Source organism: Rosa rugosa, chromosome 3 (genome assembly GCF_958449725.1).
Source record: "Rosa rugosa chromosome 3, drRosRugo1.1, whole genome shotgun sequence".
NCBI classification, from domain to species: domain Eukaryota; kingdom Viridiplantae; phylum Streptophyta; class Magnoliopsida; order Rosales; family Rosaceae; genus Rosa; species Rosa rugosa.
The window spans coordinates 29332823-29338614 of NC_084822.1; the positions used below are offsets into that span (position 1 = coordinate 29332823).

The 5792-nt window shown below is 35.7% G+C and overlaps 1 long non-coding RNA gene across 1 annotated transcript; it reads right to left on the bottom strand.

The window, feature by feature from the left end:
* Positions 1–2672: 2672 nt before the first annotated feature.
* Positions 2673–3108, bottom strand: LOC133736443 (uncharacterized). Its single transcript, XR_009859567.1, has 3 exons — positions 3032–3108; positions 2821–2941; positions 2673–2728 (listed from the first exon to the last, which is right to left on the bottom strand). It is a non-coding gene; the product is annotated as an uncharacterized LOC133736443 (long non-coding RNA).
* Positions 3109–5792: the final 2684 nt, after the last annotated feature.

Below are 5792 nucleotides of genomic sequence, written 5' to 3' on the forward strand. Positions count from 1 at the left end.
CTCATAAAACTCTTATCTCCCTCTTACAGTTCCTTCATTATGCATGTCTATGAAATTTAGTATCACATTTATAATCCATGAACATAGCTACTGCTATTGGGAAATGTTTCAAGTAAAGAATCATTGAATCAATACAATCACTGTTCCAAATTGCCAAAAAAATCTTTCTCAAACTGTGAAAGATTTTTTGGCTTTTCTCTATCAGAATAGCAACCATGTTTGATGATTACAGTCGTGTAATTGATTCAAGCAACTTAGTCCAAGTATGTAAATGAATTATCTAAAAATCGAGAAGAACCACTACAAGTAAACAATAGTTCGTGTTTCTTTTTATAACATAGCATCAGTTTGTATTGCATGAGACTTCCAATGTACATCTATGATATGCTACAGGAAAATCTTGAACCAAATGCCTTTTCTGTTTTCTTTCATGAACCCTACAAAAATCTCAAGAAGGAGAAACAGGAAACGTTTCAAGAACGTTGGTGATGAAGCTTACACTGTACATCTGGTACTCTGGTAGTTGTCCAAGTTTCCAAACAATAGTAACTTGTGTATATACAATTTATCAATGTCCCCTCTTGGCAAATTTGTATTCCCAAACCCATTGACCATATCCTGTGTCTTGATACCAAAGTGAAACCAAGGGTTGAGCCTGGTATGTTTTGGAGTGTCGTACCTTCGTATAGAAGGTATGGTGTACAGGAATAGCAAAGTGATTATCCTTCAACATTTGAGCTAATTCTATTACTGCCAAAAGTTTAGCAACATGAGTTTACCTAATCTTTGACTTCAAGACACTACGTTTACATTGCATGATGCAAGATATATGTAGTTATGTACTGTAAAACAACAACACACTATGTCAAAAAGGCCTTCAGACGACAGAACTGTTCTGTCGTCTGAACGAACAAAAATGTGTCGTCTAGTACGATGTCGTCTCTTGGGCGTATCGAACGACAGAAGAGTTCTGTCGTCTGAAAATTCAGACGACATAAAAAATGTGTCGTCTAATGAGTTTTGCATTTTGGGAACATTGTGATCTGTTTCTTTAAAAGCATTCAAACAACGGTTTTGTATTGTCTGATAAACAAAACAATGACAGTATTTTTTAAATACTATTCTGTGAAGCATATTACAAGACTTATTTGTGTGGTCTGAATGCCCTTAAATAAGAAATATGAAGACTCATATGTAGTGTCTTCTCTCATACAACAACAATTAAAGGTTGTGCTAATTTACTTTAAACGACAATTATATGTGGTCGTAAAGAGCATCAGAGGACAATTAAGTGTCGCTCTAGGGTAGGTTTGTATGACATTTAAGTGTTGTGTGAAAGGTCTTTTATTATGTCTTTTATATTGTCTGTGAGTAATTCCAACCACACTTATTTGTTATTATTATACGCTTTAGCCAACACTTTCGTCTAACTTACGTTGTTGTTTTGCCATTTAGACTACAATTTTCTGTCGTCCCAATGCTAAAAAGACAATAGACTTCTAATTGTTTTTTGTGTTGTTTTTGTTCAGCTGTAACCACACATTTTAGTGTGCTTTGTTGTAGCTTGCAATTTGAGATAACACATATTAGTAGTCCCCTGTTACACTTGGTATGCATTCATCTAAACATTAAAATTGTCCATTCATAAAACCATAAAATACACATCCAAAATCATTCATTGCAATTTTCTCCAATCCACCATTGTCTCATGTACACAAACCTAATCATGAGCATTAGTTCAAAATGGCCCATATCTACTAATCTGAATCTGCAGACAAGTCCAAATACTTAATGAAGAATGAATTTCTACTAGACACAAGTTAAATATAGGAACTAGCTAGTTGTACTACTGCATTACACCTGGTGGCTTCCCCTGGGGATCACGTAAGCTCCATAATTGTCCCTTGACAGCTTCCTACACAGAAGCATGCATGATTATCACCAAAATGGAGGAGAAACAAACATAACATGTTAATAGGAAATCTCAATTAAGATGCCAGTCCTGTAGAAATGAACTAATATAACATGACCAATCATACTTGGGGCACTCATATCCAATGGTCAAAACAAGAACAAATGCAGCTGTCTACTCAAGAGAAAGATTTTATGTGTGCATATGTGGGTGTAGCAGTCAGCTGGGAGTTGAACATCTCAGTCCTATTGAAAATGGATGATACCTGAAGAACTCCCTTGGTTGTGAAGTCAAATGCAGTTGAGAGAGAGAGAGAGAGAGAGAGAGAGAGAGAGCGCCAAAGTAACGTCATTACTACTAAATTCAAGCTAGCCTTTCTATATTAACTAATACTATCAACCTTGAGGTATTTTAGTTATTCAGACTAGAGCTTCATCACGCCTATATAACTTTATTCATATAGAATAACTGAAGTGACTGGTTTGTTGATCTGATTTGTTGAATTGGTGCTCAATAAACATCAATATATTATACCTTGGTTGTAGTCCAAACCATGACCATTGTAGTTGCAAGAATCTCAATACTCCACAGCGGAAAAAATTGGTTTTGCTCCTTCAATATACTCCTTCACATATTTAGTTGCATAACTAATTGAATATTCGGAAACACAAAACAGAGTAAGCTGTAAATAAATAAACCCAATTCGATGGAATATATGTTCTGAGGGAGGTAACCCAATTTTTTTTAGTAAACCTCATAATTGGCGCTCAGATCCATATTTAGAATTGAGGGAATATATGTTCTGAAGGAGGTAACCTACAATATGAGGAAAGCAAAGTGGACACAATGATCTGGTCATCTATATGTAGAAAGAATAAAAATCAACTTGATGAATTTCATGCACCAACCTTCCGGGGCAAAGGAATGAGTTGATGGCGGCAACCATGCCGATGTAAATCCAGATTTTGCAATATCTGGAACTTTACTTTCTAAATTTTTCCTCCAGTGATATCAGCATGCTTGCAATCTCTGCATATATACAATATACAAGTTTAAACACCCACACATTCAGAAGTTTCAGAGTATGATTACACTCTCTGTTTAACAAAATCAACATACAGTTGGTAGCTTCTTTTGGTAAGACTTTCACCTGGTACAAAATAGGTCCTCTAACCACAAAATAGGTCCTTCAAAACACAGAAAAGTACCCAACCTTAGAACTCTTTAATTGAATAGTTATTCATGACTTAGTAAGATAAACAACCAAAAGTAATGAATAAAAATACTCCAAGACTACGTGGTAACCAGAGTAAAGCAATTTAGAATCATTTTGTCAAACACCTTGTGTGCATGAAAAATTGATGCTGAACAACAAAAGAAAACCAACAAAATCACACTACAAATAACAAGGTTCCAGCTCCTCTTTCAAGAGTCAAAACAAAATGAAGAAAGAAGGAAATTAACCTTCAAAATCCGTTGAGAAACCGAAAATATTGATCTCCCCATAGTTTCGTCAATACCCAAACCAAACTCAATTCTTATCGTTTATTCTCTTCTCCGACCTAATTTCCTGTCCAAAGCAAGTTCTCTACCCACTCCTAAAAGCTCCAGCACCCTCCCTTTACAAGTTCAGATAAGAACAATGTTTGAATAGCCAAAAGGTAAACTAGTTTGGTGTCTTTCTAAACTCTAGCCACGTCAAGCAATTATAAGAGCAAGCTTTAAAGAAAAAGAAAAAAAGAAAAAAAAAAGCCTTGTTTCAGTCCACACAATAGCAAGCACAATAGAACAAAGATAATACAATAAAGAAGAAAAAGAAAACAATAAGCACAACAGTGGGACAATACCAAGTTACTAGTCTAGGTAACAAGCACTCATTAAAAAAAATTATGGATATCACAAGAAGACAACTCTCTCTTCCTATGCAGTATAATCAGGCAGAACTGCCATCTTATAGTTATGTTGATTGAAACTTACTACAGAGAATGCATTCTGCAAGAAAAGAAGTCTTTATCATAAATCAAGAGATTGACTAACAAATTGCTATTCATTGTTTCCTTTATTATTATAGCAAAGGATGATCTGAACTAAAAGTTTTGCTAACTTAAAAGGAAGAGAAAAAATGACCATGGTTATGTGTTAGAATGACTAAAATCTCAAATGACATCCTACATTATGTCAGCAACAATGGAAACTTAAGAGTTTATAAGTTCTTCGTAATATGATAACAGAAGGGAGACCACTGCCACTTACAGGAAAGAAGTCAGTTCAGAGGCTACCTAGAAGAATATGAGAGTCATTAGTGACAAGTAACTACCCAGAGCAACCCCAGTTACAAGAATTTCAGTGAGCCTCCACCTGTCGGGAACTGGAGATGGCTAGACCCTGCCTTTAGGTATTGTCATGATAGAACCTGCATCAATACCAGCCTCTCAATCTCCAAAGTAATATCAGTGGGGAAATTGATATAATGAAAGGAAAATATCAAAGCAGAGAAGTCCTTTGCATCAATCCTATGCAGAAGCAAAACAGGAACAACTAAGAACAATCCATAAAGCTCTATACTTCTAGAGACCTGCAAATTTCAGAAACTTTACCCTGCACTAAAACCCCCCCAAAAAATCCTCCTTCAAACACACTTGCCTCCCAAACCTCACAGTTTACCAACCCCAACCAAACTTTAGAGATTTAACTGAAAGACAAACCATGATACCAAAGAGGAAAACAAGTTTCTCATGTAAACAAGTTTCTCATCTAGAAAAATAGATTTTTAAAACTATCCGATTATACGACCAAAAAAAAAACTATCCGATTAAAAATCAAACCTCCACAAGCAAAGAAACCACATCACCGTTCATATAGTCGATCGTCACAAATGAAATACTAAGAGACCACATCGTTGTTCATATGATCAATCATCACAAATGAACTACTGAGAGAACCAATACTTGACAAATTATCGTTTCTCAAGACCATGATTTCAACTCAAAGCAGAGACCAAAAGAGCAATATAGAAATCAAGTAAAATCGTAAAGTAAAGAAGTCACTCACAATTGGAGAACTGACATTTAAACAAATTGAAAGTCTCTAACCATCTCTAAAACACAAGGTAGAAATCAAAATACATAAACAAAAGGTCTATTATCATTCTGTCATTGTAAAGGCTAGAACAACCTATAATAAGAAAAAGATCAACTAAACAACAGCAGCCTCCCAAATTCTCAAAACGATAAAAGAGAAAACAAAACAAATAAGTATAGAGGTCACACAGCTCAAAACAACCGATAATCATTAGGCCACCACAAGCACACCAAACCCACACCCTTCTCATTTACTCAAACATCACAATACTTTACTTGACTCTGAAAAGTGATAGACGACACAAACCACTTCACAAGACCAAGATTAAAATCCAAGCAATCCAAGCAAGACCAATAGAGAAATAGAAATTGAAGAAAGATTGAAATCAGAAGAGTCACTCACAATTGGAAAACAACCATAGATACTGAACAGGCCGAATGGAAACCCTTCACTTCTGAAATCTTCCTCCCTTTGCCTTCCCACAGTTCAGTTTCAAGAGCAGCAAAATCAAACTCCCATTCTCCTTCGTTCATCTCCTTCTTCTTCTTCTAACACCCAAATCGAAACTCACACCATTCTATAGCTTTACTCTCCTCCAATCTAGAAATACCCAATCGCAGCCTTTGAGGAAAGCCCCAAACTCTCCAATTCTCTCTTCTCATTCCCTGTCCGTCTCCCTCTTTCTACTTCTCGTTCTTCTTTCTTTTTTAACTAGTCATGCTCCCCTCCCTTCTATTTTCCTTCTTTTTCCTCTTTTCATCTCTCTCTTCTTCCTTTTCTTTTCCCTATTTTCTTTCTC